The sequence below is a fragment of the Parasteatoda tepidariorum genome, chromosome 9 (genome assembly GCF_043381705.1).
Source record: "Parasteatoda tepidariorum isolate YZ-2023 chromosome 9, CAS_Ptep_4.0, whole genome shotgun sequence".
In the NCBI taxonomy this organism is placed as follows: Eukaryota; Metazoa; Arthropoda; class Arachnida; order Araneae; family Theridiidae; genus Parasteatoda; species Parasteatoda tepidariorum.
This window is the reverse complement of record NC_092212.1, coordinates 54,517,254-54,538,529: the sequence shown is the minus strand read 5'-3', so window position 1 is coordinate 54,538,529 and position 21,276 is coordinate 54,517,254. Positions and strand designations below refer to the sequence as shown.

Below are 21,276 nucleotides of genomic sequence, written 5' to 3'. Positions count from 1 at the left end.
TTCGAATCCTACCATAATTCTGGATGAATCTTTTTACTAACATTCAATTTATGGCATCCATTCTTCGATTTAAAAAGGGTTTATAACTCGTTCTTTGCATTGAGCCACAAATCACGCACATGTATATGAGTAATTAAATAAACATCCAGAGTTTTTTGAGGAATCGAACCAGCTTCTTCCACTCATTAGTGTGCTTTTCAAAAGGGCAATATTTCTTGTCACAGGAATTTCCAAAGGCCAAAGCAACATCTTAAAATGTTTTGAAGAAACTTGTATTCTTTTTAATTAGAGTCTCTCAGTAAGACATGGTTACAAGTAGATCATCGAAATCAAGCATCAGTGAGTAAGTGGATGACCATTTTGATCAGCCAACGAAGCGACCAAGTGTGCACGGTATCGGTCCTCGGTAAACTGTTCTACCTTTAAGTGCTCGATTTCACGCAGTTCGTTTGCCTATCATAGTGGACAAACCATCCTCTCTGCTGAGGATCGAAATAGTGGTGACATGTCTTCGGAACATCCTCAGTAATGTTCCCAGACATTCGCCAATATCCTATTGTGCAGCTTACTGCTTTTTAATTAGATTTATCGATACAGATTAATTATTTTAATCGATATGTTACACCCAATGGATAAAAGTTTGGCTAAGTTATCAGGATATGATTTCGGGATATGTTCACCTAGAAGCATAATTTGTATATTTTACGTTTTGCGGGTCTTCTTGTGAAAGTTGAGTTAAGGATAATTGTGGTAAGGTTTTAAAACTCATTTTTGATATAAGATTTCTTTTGTGTTTCAAATTATCCTTTTTTATGGTATAATATATTTGTGTTTGAAACTAATTAGAACTATTGACTTGGCAGAGGACATATTCCAGCGTTTAATCAAGAGAGCTTTTTTGACTAACTTTTTTAAAACTTTATCTTGTTTAACTTAAAACTGCATAATTGTTTAACTCAAACTTTATTCTAAAGTAGGAAACTCTGATATTTTCATAAAGAATTTTTTTTTTTTAAAATTGCATCTGGTTTACGTTTAAGAATAAGAAACAGCATATAGTTACATGTTAGTGGTTAAGATGGCTAATACTTCTTTATTTTAAACGTTCTACATTTGCAATTTCACCAAATATGTTGCAGCAATTATTTTTTTTTTTATATAAAATATTTTTCTACAATAATTAACCTAAAATGTCATTATAAAAGTTACATTATAAAAGCAAGTTTCTTCAGGTTAATGTTACATTATAAAAGCAAATTTTTAATTTGAAAATTGCGAAAAATGCCTTTTTGTAGAGTTATTAAAAAAAATGTCAACCTATTTTAAAGTATTTCCTGAATAAAAGTGACAAATTGTAACAATGTTCATTCTACATGTTTAAAATTGGTGAAACAACCTTAAAGTTTCAAACTCTACAATTTTTAATCAAATTTTTTATTAAAAGTTCCAGTTTCATAAATTTACTTTAACATCAGCGTGACAAAATCTGCAAGGTATGAGTCGTTAATCGTTGTTAGGTACACACTAAGAAAAATGGTTTCAAAGTTCAATCATAATTTAATACCTTGAACCATAATGTCGTGAAAATTTGTAGCCTTGATGAGATGAATTGAACCATATTTTGGTTCAAGTTGAACCGCACACTGTTGGAAATTTCTCGGAAAAAATGGTTAAATAAAAATGTATTAAATTTTTATTTTAACATATTCAAATGAAAGAGTTGAAAAAAAGAAAAGAATATATGATGGCAATCAAACTGTTAACTGTGAGAAAAATCGTTTATTAACTGCTTTCACCTAATACGATTAAACAACCCGAATTTTATCGCATCAACTAGGCCCACCTAATGAAACCACTCAGTTTCTTGCAACTGCGTACATATTATAGGCAAGGGGGTTAATCTGTCAGTCTCATGTCCCTCACAATTGGGGTTTGAGTCCCCGCGTCGAAACCACAATATTTCCTCCATTCTCTTCAACACATGAACAGTTTTCAGTGTTCTGCATTCTCTAATGCCCATTACCTTACGAAAAGCCTATCTCCTATGCTCAGTTAAATTTCTTTTTACAGTTCTAAAAACCATGTTAGTTGTAAATGATTAAAAAACCGCGTAGTTTTGTATTCATGGTTTTATAACCAAACGAGTTGTAAACTGTATCAAAACAGCAATGTTCTTTACCGTGAACTTTACGGTTAATCGGAAGGACAGACTGCTGCCGGTTATTTTACCGTAATTTTAGAATGAAAATTCTAACAGTGAGGCATGGTGCAATCAATTTTATGCACGGTAATATGAATACCTACTTAGATTAAAGGCACAAGTGGAAAAATAAAATTCTGTGTTTCAGAAAGAACGAGCTTTCCTTTATCTGACTAACATCAACTACCTGACATTTTTAACTATCTTATTTATATAGTACTATCTTATAAATGGTATACCTTATAGCTATACCTTATATATAGCTTATATATACCTTATAAATAGTATACCTTATAAATAGTATACCTTATAAATAGTATACCTTATATAGTTTCTAAAAAATACCATTTCTTTAAGGAATTAACATAGAAAACTTTAGATCATGTTGAAATAGGACATTTTATTACAAAGTTGAACTTTAATTACGGGTTTTATAAATGAGAAAACTCATATTAAGTTAAGTTTTTTTTTCTCTAATTCGTTCTTTAACACTAGAAAGACTGAAATACCTATATTGCCCAAAAGCAGTCAAAATGACTACATTGTGAAAGATTAACTAATGTGTAAAGAAATTTGTTTAAAATTAATTTTTGAAATTTTTATATTATTTTGAGTCGTGTAACAAGTTATTAGTAAATATCAACAATAAAAATAATTATAAAAGTCACAAAATTCTAAGAAATTGTGTCATTATATACATCATTGTTTTTCTAATTGAAATTAAAAAGCAGTCAGTGACTTCTTTGGGCAATCTAGTGTTAAGTTGTTAAACTTTCATTCCAAACGAATGGCATTAAAGTTAAACGTTTTGATGTCTAGAGTTGGGATACCTGATTTAAAAAATACCAAATAGAACCAAACCTAGAGTGAAATTTTTATTTTTTATCTACCTTGATCCCTTATATAAATCCCGAATATCAAGACCAAACTTTTGTCATAAAATGTAAACTTTACTTTCACTGAGCGGCTGCATTATGTTTAAATCGATGGAACTTTTATGTCCAGATTTATGCCAAGCCTCATCGCTTTTCTTAGGCGATTAAATCTTTATTTTCTCGCCTAAGGCGAATATAATGTCCCATCTCTGCTGCATAAATCCATAACTTTCAACGCTAGTGAAAAAACTTGAGAAAAATATGACGAGATTGAAGTGGGATAAAACTTTCATTGTTAAAAAAGTTTAACATTTAGTTTACTCCGAACACATAACGTTGAGAAGTCTTAAGTTGATATTTCGATAATAAAATATTGCAATAAAATTACATAAAAATTAGTATTTCCATTAAACACTAACTTTAGTTTTTTTTTGTTTGTTTTTTTAAATTTGAAAGTTGTTAAATGGTTTATAGTTGTGCATAGCTTAATACTTATTTTTCGTTCGGAGGGAAAAATTTATGATCAATAAATCAATATTGATCAACAGTACGAAATCATGCACAAATTTCAGTCACAAACTAAAACAATTGTATTTTTTTATTGTTTGTTGCCCTTCCTTACTGAGCATTGTTATCAGATTAAGCGAAACATGTTTTTAGAAGTTCGTCCTTTCAAAATAACGCTCATAATTTTAGTTTCGTGTAATTTATATATGCTATTTTATAACCGTCCTTGAGCAGCTGACCCAATTGTGAGTTTACGACTACCAATGTTAACTCCGTAACCATGTAATTTTCAACCCAATCCAGAAGACCAGGGAACTCCTGGATCAAGTATTGCGAGAAATTTGCCTTCGCGGAGGACTTTTGGTGGAACTAACCCGCATTTGCGTTGCACGGAGAGGAAAACCACGAAAATTTCCTACGGGTAGCATGACGGCAAGGGGACTCCAACACATGATACTTCTGCCACTGAGGATATTTAAAGTCAGCACTGTAGTCTGTGCGAGGCGGGGGCGGAATTCGTATAGATCAGCTCTGGGATCGATCCCGGGTCACCTCATTGGAAGGTGAGCTCTCTATACCCTGAGCCGCTAGAGCTCTTATCAATGCTATTGCACGAAAAAGACAAACTTCGTCACCAATAATTAGTCTGACAGCATGTGGCACCATAACACAGTTTATGTTTAAAATTTTCTACGGCCATTTTAGAAAAGAACAAAAAGAAATCTAAATTACTTCGTAGCTAATTTTTTATTTTAGTAAAAATACAAAAAGTATAACTAACTATTCAATACTACTTAAACTATCACTCTTAAATGGTAGTTTATAATGAAATCTCAATAATTAATGCATAACTAATTAACACTACTTAAATTATTACTTAAGACAACTTTAACAAAATTAATAACTATAATGTTGCCAATAGACACATACCAGAGTTTATGGTGCCACAGAAGAGAAATATATGTATAAATTTATAATGGTTGAAATTGAATTATATTTATTGCACACTCCTCGTATAAATTGAGAATCTTTTTGAGCGATAAAAGTGGAAAAGGGTCGGGAAAGTACTTAACCTGTACTAGAAAAATAATTAAATACCAGTAAACGCACAAAAGCAATTAATAGAATAAAAAAAACCAAATTCTGGGAACTGAGTTTTTCAAATGCACTGAAGACAAAATTTAATTTTTGTCAAACCTAAAAGGAACAAAAATTAGGTCTCATCACTTTTGAAAGACAGGGAGGGAGAAATTTTTTGCACGGTTATAGAAGTATATTCCGAAGGTGATATACCCTTAATTTGTTTCGTTTGGGTCTGGCATTTTCTTTTCTCAATATACTTAAGAAGCGTAGATTAACTTTAGTTAAAACGTAGTTAAACTTTTTTTATTTTCAGTTTATAGCGGAAACTGGTCAAAATTTTGGTCGGTGAATGCTTTGCTGGCACTATTTGAAAAACAATAGTAAAACTCTTCAAGTTAGCGCACTCTAATCTGTTAAAAATTGTTTAATTTCCGTTTTATTGCTAAACTGAATTTATTGTCAAATTCTGTGTCCCAGGAAACTATAGAAAATCGCATTGTCATGGAACTTAAAGTAAAGAACTGAAACCCCAGTTTTTTGGAAAGTGGTCAAAATTCCGACAGCAAGAAGACACGAAAGTGAGCTAATAAACACGAAGCAAAAAGAGAATAACTTTAATATTGTAATTTCACAAGAGTCATAAACCCATGTCATTGTGAGAATCAGTATTCAGAAGCAATTCTGATAAGTCACTTTCAGTTAGTGCGATATCTGGATGAGACTTTGACAACCATGATCACTTGTCACTATCTTTTATCACTGTATTTATCATGTTATAATTTTCTTTCGCTTCTACCGGATTTTTTTTCTTAATATAATAGTTTCGAATTTAGTTAATTTTTGTTAAAGTATTTATTTTGGCTTATACATTAATGAGCTTACAATTAATGGAAATATAAGTGAATAAACTGTAAAAATATCGGAGGGGGGATGGGGGACGAGATTTCGAGCCAGTTTTCTTTCGAACTTAAGAAGAATAAAACAGAAGACCTCGCCCATACTGGATGCGGTTGCCAATATCGGGTCCTTTAGCAGATTTTTTTTTGATCAATTCGCAATGAAAGTACCGAAGTTTCTAAAATCCATTGGCAGCAATGCCGAAAAGTTGTTATCCCTGCCTTAAAAAGTATGCAAAATATAGAAGTTTGAATTAATATCTGGCGTCTCAGTGGGTCAAAAGTTCAAATAGGACTATAAATACTTAAATTAAAAAAAGTAAATAAATTAGAAAACTGAATTTTGTTGATTGACTTGAGGTAGCGCTTAAAGTACCAAACCTTAACAGTATCTATGTAAAAGTTTTCAGAATTACGAATGAAAGTTCAAAATATGAAGAAATCGAACTCCTATATTGTGTCTGAAACCATAATTCCAAAACTAGTTACAGCTATTAGAATAATTTAAAAATTCTAAATTTTAAAGATTGTAATCAATAATTAAACTTTTCGGTGAAAATACAAAACAACGAGCGAAACTAATTAACTTTCAGTGAAATGCTGAACTTTGAAACTTACGCAAGGGGCAATGATTTTCCAAAATCTAATATTTGCAGATTCCTCTTCAACATTTGAAAATATTTGCATCTCTCAAATAGTTAAGGAATAGTTTTAATTCAGAACTATATTTAATTTTAAACACTGAATTGAAGTTATTCAAATGATAGAATTTCCCCCCCCCTAATAGTATGGAATTTGTCTTCGTTATCTTAGAAGATATTGTTTTAGTCTTAAATTAAATTACTTTGCATGGCACTTAAATTGAGTTGTCTTTCAGAAGCTCTGTTAGCGACATCTGTTGCATATTCGTAATTTTCTTTTTAGTAATAGCGGGAAGAAAAGATTTTATTTTGGGGCAATCGATGACATATTTTGTTTAAAATATGTCCTTGCTTTAATACGTCATTGATGAATAAGTTTCTTTCAAAATTGAACACTTTAAACTGACGAAAAGGGCTCAGGAGATAGAGCGTTCGCCTTCCAATGAGGGGAACCGGGTTCGAATCCCAGCGATGGTTGGTCGATATAAATTCCGCACCCAGCTCGTACCGACCACAGTACTGACGTAAAATATCCTCAGTTATAGACGGATCATGGGTTAGAGCTCCCTTGCAGTTGGGCTAACAGTGGAAGGATTTCGTGGTTTTCCTCTCCATGTAACTCAAATGCAGGTTAGTTCCATCAAAAAGTTCTCCACAAAGGTAAATTTCTCCCAATATTTGATTCAGGAGCTCCCTTGTCTTCTGGATTGGGTTCAAAATTACAAGGCTAAGGAGTTGAACATTAGTAGTCGTAAACCCGAAAATTGGGCCAGCTGTTCAAAGATTGTTATAAAGTAAAAATAGAATTTACGAAAAGCGTCATTGAGCTAAAACTTTTAAATTTTAAATCTAAGCTTATTGGGGGTGACCTATTTTTAATTAAAGTTTTTAATTTTTTTTAATAAACTTTAAATTTGTTAAAAAACATAAATATAAAACAAGTTTTAGATTTAAAATTAAAATTTTTTTCAGTCTAGCAATTGAGTACCTAATTTTATAATATAACTCAATGTTAAATTAACATATCTTAGATGGTTATATTGAACTAAGAAAAAAATACTGCACGAGTACAAGGTAAATAGAAAACTAACTATAAATATTGCTATTTTGCTAATTAGTGAATGAATTTTTTTTTTTCAGACTGGACAAATTAAGAAATCTTAAGATGATTCAAATGTTAAGCTAGTTTAGTGTGTATTTCAAAATTATCTAACTTCGATAACTTGACTATTTTTCTTATTAGTCACAATGTTTAAGGCATATATGCTTTCAAGTCTCTAACAAATTGGTAGGATAACTGTAATTTCTACGAAATTAATCACGACGTTCTCAATTCGACGACAAACAGCTCTCAATTGATTGTTTTAATCTTTGACTTATACGTTAATATTTGTAGCGTGAACAGATTTGTTCTTTCCGGAAAGAAAATTTCTGCATTGGCCTTCATTTATCTTTCGTAGCAAGATAGGTGACCCCAAGGTTTACTAGTAAACCAATAAATTTTCTCAGTTGTGTCGCTAAATAAGTGTTACATATAGGCCACAATGTTTCTCACCTAGTCTCATTAATATTAGCTTCAGCATTTTGGATAATTAATCGTAAAATAAGGGAATATTTTCAGTACAGCTTTGAGAAACTGTTTAAAATTGTAATATAATCTTAAACTGTTTGTTTTCATTCTCAGAGAAAAGACGAAATTTTAATTTTGAATTGTAAATTAAAAGGTACTTTTTATATACATAAATTTCGGACTAAAACAGCATTATTTTTCAAAAAAAAATTTCGACAAATAACTTCTTGGAAGAAACTTTTCGGCAATTTAAAATGCCATTCCTAATAGACAATTTTTTTGAAGAAATAATAATTTTACTTTAAAAACGGGGACATGAAATAAAACATTCAGTAAATTTCGATTTTGAAATTTCAATTTCCTTTTTATTTTTGGACCATACTTGAACCAGTCTAAAAAAATAAGATGGCTATAGAGAATTCACAGCCAGGGGCTGGACTATATCAATTGACTATCATTCAATCAATTGCCGTAATATAGTGGCTAAGGCAATCAGTTGTTTGTACTGTTTCACTTCAAAATGAAACTTTTTCAGATTGGTTGCTACCGGTAAAAACATTTAAGTGCCTTCACCATGGATATCTCTATAACAACAGGAGTTTAGTTTTATTTTACAACCGACGCTGAACAGCCGACCCAATTTCAGGTTTACTAATGTTCAACTCCTTAGCCTTGTAATTTTGAACCCAATCCAGAAGACAAGGGAACTCCTGGATTAAGTATCCAGAGAAATTTCCCTTCGTGGGAGATTTTTTTATTCCTGGGAATTTACATGGAGAGGAAAACCATGCGCGGTTAACCTGACAAGGGGACTCTAACCCATGACTACCACTGAGGCTATTTTACTTCAGCACTGTGGTCAGTGCGCGACGAGTGCGGAATTCGTGTATCAACCAGTCACAGGTGGGATTCGAACCTGAGTAACCTCATTGAAAGGCGATTGATCTATCCCCTTAATCCAGTTTTTGAATCGTAAAGCGCATCTGATCCAATAAGATTGATTAAAATATCATGGCTTTAGTAACCTAGATTCAATGCAAATCAGCATTGCCTTTCTTTATGCAATTCAGCCGTTAGTTTAGAAAGTATAAATTTTTAAAACACCATTAAATGTTTAGTGAATAGTACGAGTTTGACATGGAGAAAGTTTTCTTTAAGGTGTCTTGTGTTCTTATCCAACGCATGTTAAATTGTAAACTTGATATCATTTAAATAAACTATTGAATCTATTTCAGAAAGAACTTTTTACTTTTAAACATATTCTTAAAATATTTTTCACGATTTGAAAAAAAAATTTTGAAAATTTGACTTGTAAAACTGAATTTACGAAATTATTGTCGGAAAAGTGAATTTCAACTCAAATCATTCCAGTTCAGTTTTATGTTCCTCTTATTATAGTACACAATTTCTTCAAGTTTCGAAAATCGATTCAGTAGTTTTTTCTGAAAAACTAGTCTGGTGCACCAAAGATCATTAAGGTCTAAAATATTAGAGAATATTTCAGAATTAAAAGTGATTGCGTTTTTGTTTTAAAGTCAATTATTTTCTTACCACTGCAATACCTACTTTATTTGTACTTGTAATTTTTTAGACTGGTTAATATATTATAATAATTGTTTTTATAATTATATATTATATAAAAATGTAATTACTAATATAATTTTTATTGATAATATAATTTTTATTGATAATATAATTTTAATTGATAATATAATTTTAATTGATAATATAATTTTTATATATAATTCCTTATAATATTTATAGTTATATTATAATTATAATTTTATTTTAGATTCAAACATGAAGTGCACCGTAGTTTTCCTAGTACTTATGGGTCTACTAAGCCTGGTACTAAGCGAACCTGTGCTTGAGAATAACACCGATGCCCGGAACGATGATATGGATGAAGAGTTCTGGAATTTTACAAATTTTACAAGCAACTTCAGGAGCGTCTACAGCCGAGTTTACGAAAGAGCTGATCGCTATGATCTGGCATCATCTGTTCTCAGAGCTGTGTTCGAACACGCATTCAAAGTCTACACTGCGGCTTAGCATTTCTTAAGTTTACTTGAAGTTTTATGTGTTTAAGAGTTTAAGAGTTTTATGTGTTTAAGAGTTTTTAGGCCGTTAAAAATGGCATTCTTGAAGCTTTAAAATAATTTCAAATAAATTGGTATTGGTCTTTTATTTTGTTTATATTTATTTTAAAGAGTTCAGAATATAGAAACTATGCATAGGATAAAGCCATTGAATCTGTAATCAATCGTTCAACCATCGGAGAATAGCTTGATCGCGAGCGAAGTACGAGGGTTGCTATTTATATTTCTGGCCTAATAAGGAAAAAACNAGAAATATAAATAGCAACCCTCGTACTGCATGTAAAATTCTTTCAACTACGTTAAGTAATTTGAAATTACAGATAAAGAGTTGAGGTAAATCTGGAGTATATTGTTTAGTTTCAAGTGGCTGAACTTTTTTCTCTTCAAAATATCAAAATGAAGACTAATTATGGCAGGATTACGCAGAGGGGAAGAAATTTTGCAATAATTTGTATTTTGATACTTGGTAGAAAAAATTTCAGCACTTGGAACTTCATGGTTTACTCTAGGTTCACTTTAAGTTATTTTTATTTGAACTTTATGTTGTCGTGTCTATGCTAGTGCAAAGATTAGTCCTCCAAAAGTCTTGATAACAAGGTTTGCAAGTTCTGGAGCCCGATGGCCATGGAGAATTTCAATGGGAGGTGCTCCAAGTTGAAAGAGGGAGCCGATAATGGCCTGGCAGTCAAAAACATGGTCTGGATTTGAACTTTATACCATAGGTGAATAAGAAGCGTCCTCTTAACCAAGCAACTTATCAGATTTAACCTTTATATCAACTGTATTGCCACAATCTGATGGAACCCAGTCTATATTTCCGCCTTTTTTTTAAAATTTACCTCAACTGTTCCCTTTTTGTTTAATATTGTTTAGGTTTCAATGCAATAATCTAAAGTTTTTATTGCTTTGTGAAAGAATAATGAAGAATACGCAAGATGGAGATACTCAGTTATGCACAATATGCTTTTTAACTCGTCGTTAAACAAAGATATTAATTGCATGTCCATACTTGCTACTGTAACTCCTTAAAGCCCTGGATCAAATAAATATGCGTGATCACGCGATTTTTCCTTCACGGCCCTCGGTATCATATGAGAAACTAGTCTTTCTGACCCTGGATCACATGGACGTGACCTTTTGATACACGTTATAAATCTTGTATTAGTATACGTACTCATTAGTACACATAAACTCAGAGCTTGCAGAGTGGAGAAGTGCGTATCTCCTTGAGTTAGCTTTTCTTTACAAAAAACTCTAAAGAATATCGTAAAATCCTTCAATTGTTTTGAAATTTTTTTCCTACTGAAGAGCTGAAAGGTTCACGTTTAGTTTCTAAGTGATATTTTAGTAAATTTAACAATTTCCTGCCAAGGAGGTAAAAATGCCAAACATTTTGTAGTTGAGGGGGAAAAAGTAATTTCTACCTTTTGTAAAAGAAAAAATTAAATTTCTGCTTAAAGTATTTTTTGTCATTAGCCAACAACTTTAGTTATAAAAAGTATTATTCGAATTATTTCAGATTCGAGAAATTGATATAAATACTAAGGTTTACTAAAGCGTCCAAACTTTGCAAAGTAAATTCTTAGAATGAAGTAAATTTTCACTTTTTCTTTTTGAAAAAAAAATTCTCTAAAGAGGAACTATGGGTCCCTATGAGTTAAATTATAGAAATTTTACTTTGCTCTTGCTTGTTTTCAAACACTTCATATGATATCAGAATTTAGTTACACGTTCATTACTCAAATTAGCTTTTTCGATATCTTTTTAAATTATTTATATGCAAAAGAGAAAAATTCTTTAAGCTTTGATTTATTAAAATATTACCTTTTATTACCACTGAAAACAATATTTTCAGAAACTACGGACAGAAATTAACCTGAATGAGGATTTGAACCTGGGTCAGCTCATTGGGAGGCGAGCATTCTCTCTGAGCTACCGGAACTCTAGTGTCGCAGTATCTTATTTTATAACCGGTGTTGAACAACCGTCCCAATTCTGAGTTTACAATTATCACTGTTAAACTACGTAGCCTTGTAATTTTTAACCCAACCCTGAAGACAGGAGAACTGGATCATTCGCACAAATTAGTCCTCGTGGGGGTTCCGCATTTGTGTTACATTGAGAAAAAAACTACGTAACCTCCCACCGTTAGCCAGATGGAAATCTGATTCCATTTTACTTCAAATCTGGGGACATTTTACGTCAGCTCTGGTAAATGGGCCCGGGAGCAGAATTCGTATCAACCAGCCATGGCTGGTATCCCCAACCTGGATCACCCCAATGCTCTATCCCCTGATCCACCGTGGCTTTTAGTCTCAAAGTGTGAAGAACTGTTTTTATCTTAAAAGTCTTATTGAAATAATATTGAAGGGTAAAATAGTTTAAAATGATAGTGGCCCAACCGTATAAAATTGTCTGGTAACCTAATGTACCAAAAAAATCAAGGTTAAAAAATTAAATCTAGGGAAATATCTCACAATCAAATAGTTGCTTTATGTGATGCTCACAACTATATAATACCAGAAAAATAAGAGAAAGTATAGAAAATAATCGCAAAATGATTTGAAAAAAATATAGTACGTTAAGCAAAACTGTATGGAAAAAAAAAACTCGAATTTAAACTGACTGTTTTAATGTGTTTATGATTAAAATGAAAAAAAAAAAGTTTTGTCAGCAAAACAGTTATAATCCGTCAAATATACAGAGAAAATTTATAAAAAGAACGAGAATTTTTTATCTTTCGTAAATGTGGGATAAGAACAGGAAATTTTTTTCTTTTTTTCTTTAGTGTTTTTCTATGAAAAACATGTTTTTCTTCTGTAGAATTTACAGTTATTTTTTACGGTGTAAGATTATAACTTACTGATATGAGGACAATAAAAGAATCATTGAAACATTATGGTAACCCTATTTTAAGTTAATATTATTTTGCCATAAATGAATAAGGGGGATATTTTTGTATTGTGATCTGTCGCGCAAACTACAATTGCCAAGGTGTCAAATAGATTTTAAACTTGCAATTGCTTTTTTCATAAAAAAAAAAACATGTATATGTTTGCGAGTCATACCTTACGAGTTGGTCCCTTTCTGAGATGTTTTTTTTAAGTTTCTCTCGGACCTCTGCCCGGAAGTTGTCAGGACTTGGCGATTATTCTGCCACAGATCACGATACGGAAATCTCCCCCTTGTGGGGGGGGGTTGATCTCTAAAAATGTCTTTATACTATAAGTGTTGGAAAACAAATTCTGGGAAAATAATGTTTAAATTTTAGACTGGCTAGTCATGCCTTGTTTTAAACTATTTATCATATCAACTCGAAATTGGCTCAGGCGATTCAACGTAAAAATTTCTCATACAAAAATTTAAACATCGATTAAAAAAAGGTTTAAAAACATTAATCAGATAGGAATTATTTAGTGAAGGAAATAAAATTTAGTCCAAACTTCCATTATTATTTACAAATATACGAGAAATATAATTAAAATGATTCGGAGCAATTATCATAAAATAATTTTAATCTTTATATCACAATAAAAGCTATCTTTTTAAGCACTTACACAATGTTTGATGCCAAAAGATCATAATGACCTTGGTATTCTTTGCCGCAATTAAAGTACCAACAAAACATTTATTTTCTGTTACAGAATCCATTTAATGGCAGTTCTAAGTTAACGTAATTTAATCGAACCAATTGTTTTATAGAAATAAATGCCGCAGTAGTTAATTTACTCAATTCACTGCCTTAGGGATCTCTTTCTTTAAACTACACCGTCAGGAATAATGCTTTCGAACATAATTTGGAGAAATCGCTCTGTTGTACGTTCTCTTCTACTTTAACGACATTTTATAAAAAGTAGTAAGAACGTTTGTAATTACTTACGAATGAAGAATCAATTATTTTCATAAAATAATTTGAATTTATAGCTTATTATATATTTCATTTGAATTTACATAATTTTGAAAATATAAACACTCGCACTTACATGTAATTGGGATAAAACATTCTGCATATTTGCAATTTTATATTAAAATTGAAAATTTATTAGTTTTTAGCTTTTAGTGGGTATGCTCGTTTTTTTTAAAGTATAGGAAGGATGTCAAGCTGTATGTGTAACATTAAAATTTCTTTTCTATTACTTTGTAGTATCTTTAAGCATATTTATCTTTACCGTCCAGCGTTGGACTGATCGTTGAGACACTGTTCCCAGCAGATCACCGAAGTTAAGCATCACTGGCAGCTGTCAGTGTGCGGGTGGGTGACCACTTGAATCAGTCTGCGTAGGGACTGAGGGTTTCAAATTTTGAAATTTTATTAACATAAATCCCTTTTAGAATTTAAAAGAAATAAGTGATTTTAATAAGAATTTGAAATTATTTTCAAGTGCCATATGCAGCCTAAAGTTATGCTATAACATTCGCTTGTTATTTATTATAAATCGCGTGTACAAATAGAATTTGATTAATATTTCGTTTACAAAAATATTAACATAATAAGTTGTGAAAGCGGAAGTTTCAAAAATAATGTACGTTAAAACGATAATGATAATGAGAAATTCCAAAGTTTCGCTTTTGATAAATTTAATAAAGAGGAAACGATAAATTCAAAAAGATAAGTTGCAAATTCAATAAAAAAGCGATAATTCCTCACAAATCTAAGAGCTCAAGCGTTTTCGGTAAGTTTAATTTTTTCTTTATTCTTTCTTCCAAATTTACAAAATTTATATGATTAAATAATGAGCACATTTTGAAATTTAACAATTTTGATGTTATTTATTTTTAAGTAGTTCTATATTTAATAATGACAAATTTCTACATTTTATGATGACTTTGTCAACGTGGCAGGGAAGTCAAAAATATTTATAAATTTTGCTAGAGAAATGAAATAAGACATTAATTTTCACCATAATAAATTACTAATAAATTACGCGAATTTTTTATCTCAAATTAAGCGACTGGTTGATATTTAATTAATCAAGTGGTAGGGAACATTCGAAAATATCATATGAATCTCAGCATAAATGCCTTGTCACTTTTTTCATAAAAAAGATTTTTATATTATTTTATAATATAGCATTTTTGTAAATTTCATTCACTGTTAGTCCAGAATGGACTAAAAAAATGTAAAAGGTGGGAGATGTGGATCAAAATAAACTATTAAGATAAATTTTTTTCATATTATTTCTACTGCAAATCTGTTGCTGTGGCTCAGTTGTTAAGGCACTAACTCATTGTAAAAATTGAGGTTCAATCTCCAGCAGCTGCTTGAAGATCACCCATCTTTCTCTCAACCCAGGTGACAGGTTGTTTAGAAAGTAAATACGGCTTGTGCGCAATGATGACTTCATTGCCACAAGCATGTCGTTTATCAGGAAATTGTAGAGCCTTAGCTTCCATGACATAAAACCTATTTTTGAGACTAGTACGCTATCTACCAATAAGTATTTAGACACTTATGCAAATGACTATACCTGTGGTCTTGAGATACGTCACGCCCTCCGCCGGTATATATCGTGTAGGGAACAATATCGGCATTAGATCCCTGCAAGATGCCTACTGTACTATTTTGGATGACAATGTGCTTCCTACGTTGCGGCTGTTTTACGGTGTGGACCCCTGTTACTTCCAGGACGACAATGACAGCTGTCATGTAGCGAGGGTCACCAAGGCTTGGTATGGTGCCAATGGGGTTAATCGAATGGACTGGCCTGCCCAGAGCCCAGACCTGAACCCTATCGAGAACATCTGGGACGAGTTGGATCACCAAATTAAGGGGTGTACTACCCGTCCAAAATAGACGAAGGAACTTACATGTCTTCTCCAAGCCGAGTGGAAGAAAATACCACTAGCCGTCACACAAGGACTTGTAGAAAGTATTCCCCGGAGGGTTCACGCTGCAATTGCCTCTCGTGAAGGCTCTACCAACTATTGATTATGAATAAAGCCTGTGTTTCTTTTCAATCACACGTGTCCAAATACTTGTTGGAAGATAGTGTATTTTCAAAACGATGTGATGAAAAAATTTCCTACTTCATACATTCATTAAACATTTTCAGAATAATTTATAAAATTTCGATCATTAAATATTTTCGAAATAATAAATAGCCCTTCTTTGACTTATATTTCGACTAAGTCCCAAGGTTTCACGGTCTATCATTATATATCTATATATCTATCAAGAAGACCTATCATTTAGAGTAGAGTACCATAAGCGGAAAAAAAATTGAGAACCGCTATTCTAGCGACTGGAAACTACCTGACGCTTGAGATATAATATTAGAATTAATTTTAGGTCAAAAAATTTCTAAAGTAGTCCAAACTTTGCAATATTAATAACAATATGAAAAAATTGAACGTACAATGCGCAGAAAGATAAACGGGCCACCCTGAATAACTTTTGATCTAATAATCAGATCATCACGTTCTACGACTCTATCTTAATGGTTCGAGGGGGCGACCTCAAACAAGCTAATTAATCAGTGCAGACGATATTTTAAGTTACGAAATCGGACACAAGATCGTACTTTCTCTGAATAAACATATCTCTTTTTGATGGATTCAGATTTCTGACCCCTGAAATGAAGGGGTAGCTGCAATCTGGGAAATATGGTCCCAATAGTTTGGTCGAAAGTGCGGTAGGACCCTTCATGTTAGTTTTACTTTTTGCGTATTTCACCATATCTCGGAAATTTTTTAAGCTGATTGAAAACACGCAATTATAAAATTCATTTATCCAAAGATAATTTCATGCAAAAAATAATTTTCAGTAAATATTTATTATTTTATTTATTACTAGTCGAAAAAATTTTGAATTATGATGCATAAAAGTTTTTACAATATTTAAAAAAATGTAATTTCGCATGACAAAATACAAAATTTGAGCGAAATCGGTACTTCGAAAAAGTCGTATCGTATACTTTATACTACAACTAATTTGAGAACATAATTTTAAAAAGTAAATGAATTTGGTCAAATAGAATGTAAAATTGGGGGACATGACTGTTATCATGGAAGAAAATATAATCCATGGATATAATTTGTTTTTGACAATTCTAAGCAAATTTTTCGTTCATTTGATTGATGTAGTTAAGTTTCAGGTTTTGAAATTTGTGCGTTATTTAATGGTATAAGTTCATTTTGTCTGAACACTTTATGTTTCAGATTTTTAATTTTTCGTTGTTTCTATTTGATTGACATTTATTGAAATTAATGTTTCAATTTCGGTGGAATATACGGTTTCTACAGACTATGGGACATCCTGCACCTTTATAAAAAAGCGAAACACATCTTAATTCCTATTAGCCAATAAAACATTTTTATTTTAGTTAAATTCACAAAGAATATTTCAGTATATTTCAAATAAATTTAAGCACATTTTAATATAAATTAAGTAACTAAATAGAAAATATTATTTAAGATTTAACATATACTAGCCTACTTAATTGAATGTAATTTGAATTTAACATTTGTCTGACTGTTATAAGAATGAATTTTTTTTTGTAAACTATAGAATTTTTTATGTGACGTTAATCATACCTGCCAACTTTTAATCCCTTCCATTATCATTTTTCCCAGTGGTATTAAAATGGAATTAAAACTTCAATTTTAAGCAAACAAATACGTTGTATTTGAAAAAACTTAAGTTGACAACCATGATAGTAACGTATATTAATATATGTGCTTCATTTTTGTAAGAATAGTGGTGATCAAAATCATTTAAAAATTAAGTTTATAAGAGAAAAAATAGTATATATTTACTACCACTTTAAATATGAAAATAAAATCTTCCGGAAAATCCGGAAGAGTTGGCAGGTATGTTCTATGTATGCAAACCTATACATTCTTTATAATTTATACATTTTGAGCAAAATAAAATGTAATAGAAATACCATTTGGAACTTTCCGAACAAAACTCATCTCCGATTTGAAATTACCTCACCCGAATCAGATTAGATCAAGTACTTGTATGACAGCAAAAGGAATCGGATCCCGATGTTATTCTTCACTTTTTAAAAGTTCGTAATAAGGGCTTTAACTAATTATTTCCATACAAGTTTTTTTTTAACTGTTATTGAACAGCCAACCCAGTTTTCGGGTTTCTGGGTTGGTCTACTCCAGGGATGGGCGAACTACGGCCCGCGGGCCAACTGTGGCCGGCTGGAAGGTTTTATCCGGCCCGCGGATAGGATTTTAATTTGCCGATCAGTGGCAAATATGAACAATATACATCCATTTTCTTGTCAACTATTTAAAATTATTTCTGTTTTTTCCTTTTTTAATGATGACCTTTTTACTTTCTCTATTTTTGTTCTACAAAACATAAATTGATGGAAATAGTTAGCACAGACAGCTTCAATTGGTAGAATNGTGGTGGATACACAAAAGTGAACTAGATTAAAAAATTATATAACAAATTGAATATTTATGAAATTCTTTTCAGAATTTGAAAAACATGGTCAGTTGTTCATTTGACTTATCAGTTAAGATTTTCTCAAACCTGTCATTAAGTTTATATTAATTAATTATCCATTAGTTGTTTAATGGTTCTATTATTTTTATTAAATTATTTAATTACAATGTTAGTGAAGAAAGAAAATATAAATCAAAATTTTTTTCAAACTAACAATATATTTAATGAATAATGAAACGGATATGTATTTATGAAAAATTGCACCAGTATATCGCAACAAATAAAACTAACAGCAGTTTTTTTAAAAATTTAAACAAAAATCATATATTAGCTTATTTATTTTCAGTTTATGCACGCATTAAAATCAATTTATTAATTAGACAATAGATGCCGTTCCAAACCTGTTAATTCTACTTCCTGACATAAAACCTATTTTTAAGACTAGTACATATTTTTAAAACGATGTGATGAAAAAATTTCTTACTTCATTCATTCATTAAATATTTCCAGAATAATTTATATAAATTCGATCATTAAATATTTTCAAAACAATTAATAGCCCTTCTTTGATTAATGTTTTTACTAAGTCTCAAGGTTTCACTAAAAGAAGATCGATCATTTAGAGCAGGGGTGTCAAACTCAAAAGCTAACTTGGGCCAAATAAACAATGCTTAACTTTAGGTGGGCAAAAAAAAAAAAAAAATATCAATGTTCGTAGAAGCAAATATTTTTATTTTGAATTGTAATAAACAAATATAAAGTTAAATTATTGTTTACGTCCTGATACTTGACATCTCTTCTCTGCTACTATCTTTTCTATTTCGGGAAAAATTTTATTGACCGAGACTACTTTCAAAATTGACCCAACGTGAGCTTTATTAATACGTTTTCGGACAGGAGATTTATTTCCATTCATAACGGAAAATAATTGCTCCCACTGATAAGTACTTCCAAACATGGAAATAATTTCATACGCGAATTTTTGAGTATTTTCAAACGTTGCTAGTAAATATTCGTGAAATTCAAGCACACCCACTTCAATGAATTTTTCCTTCAAATTTGAGTCGCACTGAATCTCAATCACTTTCATTTGCATATTACTGGGTACTGAGTCTATATTTATTGAGAAAATCGAAGAAAACAAACAAAATTTGTCTTCCAAAGAATTAAAATCTTTAAACCTTGTTTCAAATTCTGTTCTAAGGTTTGAAATTTTTTTCTGCGTAATTTTGATACGATGCAGTATCATCTAAACTAGATTTGTTCTTGTTGCACGTTGGGAAGTGCGTTAAATCTTCATTTTCTAGTTGCCTTTCCCAAAGAAATAGTTTACATTTGAATGCTTTAATTATGTCAAACATGTTCGTAATGATCTGATCCTCGCCTTGTAACGATAATTTTAAATCGGACAAGTTGTTGTTGTTGTAGTTCATTTACGTCGCACTAGAGCTGCACGATGGGCTAATGGCGACGGGCTGGGAAACATCCTTGAGGATGATCCTAAGACATGCCATCACAATTTTGATCCTCCTCTGCAGAGGGGATGGCAACCCCGCTTCGGTAGCCCAACGACCTGCGCGCGACTTCGAGCACTTCACGGTAGCACAGTTTAACGAGGACCAATACCGCACACCCTCGATCCCTACGCAGACTGATCCAAATGGGTCACCCACCCGCACACTGACCGCAGCCAGGGATGCTTGACTTCGGTGATCTGCAGGGAACCTTGTCTTAATGATCAGTCCACTGCGGGACTAAATCGGATAAGTGTTTAGTTATATCAACCATAAAAGATAAATCTTGCAACCATATTTGGTCAGAGAACAAGCTTGTATCTTGATTTATAGTTTGTAAAAACTTACATATTTTTTGTTTCAAATCCCAGAATTGATTGATAACCTTGGAGCAAGATAATCAACTTACCTCGCTATAATAGGATAAACCTGATTATGTACTATCTAATTGATAGCTTAGTGTGAAACGGACTCCATTTCACCCAATTATAATTTTAAATTTTTGCGCGGACAATTTAAAATGATCCGTATAGTTTATAAATAAAGTATATTATAATTTTATATGCTGGTTTCGTTTCTAATTCACATTTCTATTTTAATTTTACTTTGCTTCGGATATATTGATTGGGCCACAAAAATGTTCACCTCTGGCCGCATGCGGCCCGCGAGTTTGACACCCCTGATTTAGAGTAAAGTACCATGAGTGAAGAAAAAAATTGGGAACCTCTATTCTAGCGACTGGAAACTTGCCCAACTACCTGACGCTTGAAATAAACTCATGTTTGTGAAAATTGCAACACCATGAAGGACTTACGCGAGTGAGCTGAAATTTTCAGGAAATGTAAAGTAGAGCATGATATGCAAATGATTAGAATTTCAGACCTGTAGCGAATGCGTATGCTGAGCATCGCCCTCTGAACGGCGGATAGATCCGAATAAATAGACGGCTGTAGCGAGGCGTGCATGGTTATCAGTGGTTATCTGCTAGTGGTAAACGTTAACTCAGTCGTTACTTATGCCACTTCGACGAAAGAGAGTGAGATTTCAACATTTTATGGAGTTTAAACGGGGGAGAATCATCAGTCTTCGTGAAGCTAGATTGTCTTATCGTGCAGTAACCGCTCGTGTGCAGCGTAACAGATGCACAGTGAAGCGTGTTTGGAAGCAGTGGACGGACGAGTGTCGTACAGCTCGGAAATCCAGGAGTGGGCCCCGAAATGTCACGTCAGCTCGCGATGCGTGGACTGCGCGCAAGGTCTCCTTCATACAGGATCCCCCTCACGCTAAACTATCCCCGCCTGCGGCTACACTGAGCCAATCAGCATAGGGACTGGCGTGCTGATTGGCAGCGTGTCGTGTTTTCTGACGAATCCCGCTTTAATTTGTGGTACCATGATGGCCGCATTCGTGTCAGACACTATGCCGGTGAACGCCACCTTCCGGAATGCCTTATCGAACGCCACAGTGGACGAACACCCGGAGTT

The 21,276-nt window shown here is 32.2% G+C and overlaps 1 long non-coding RNA gene across 1 annotated transcript; it reads left to right on the top strand.

Moving 5' to 3' along the window:
• The first annotated feature begins 618 nt into the window (after positions 1–618).
• Positions 619–9,959, top strand: LOC107455542 (uncharacterized). The gene is made up of 2 exons (XR_001585599.3): positions 619–750; positions 9,565–9,959. It is a non-coding gene; the product is annotated as an uncharacterized lncRNA (long non-coding RNA).
• Positions 9,960–21,276: the final 11,317 nt, after the last annotated feature.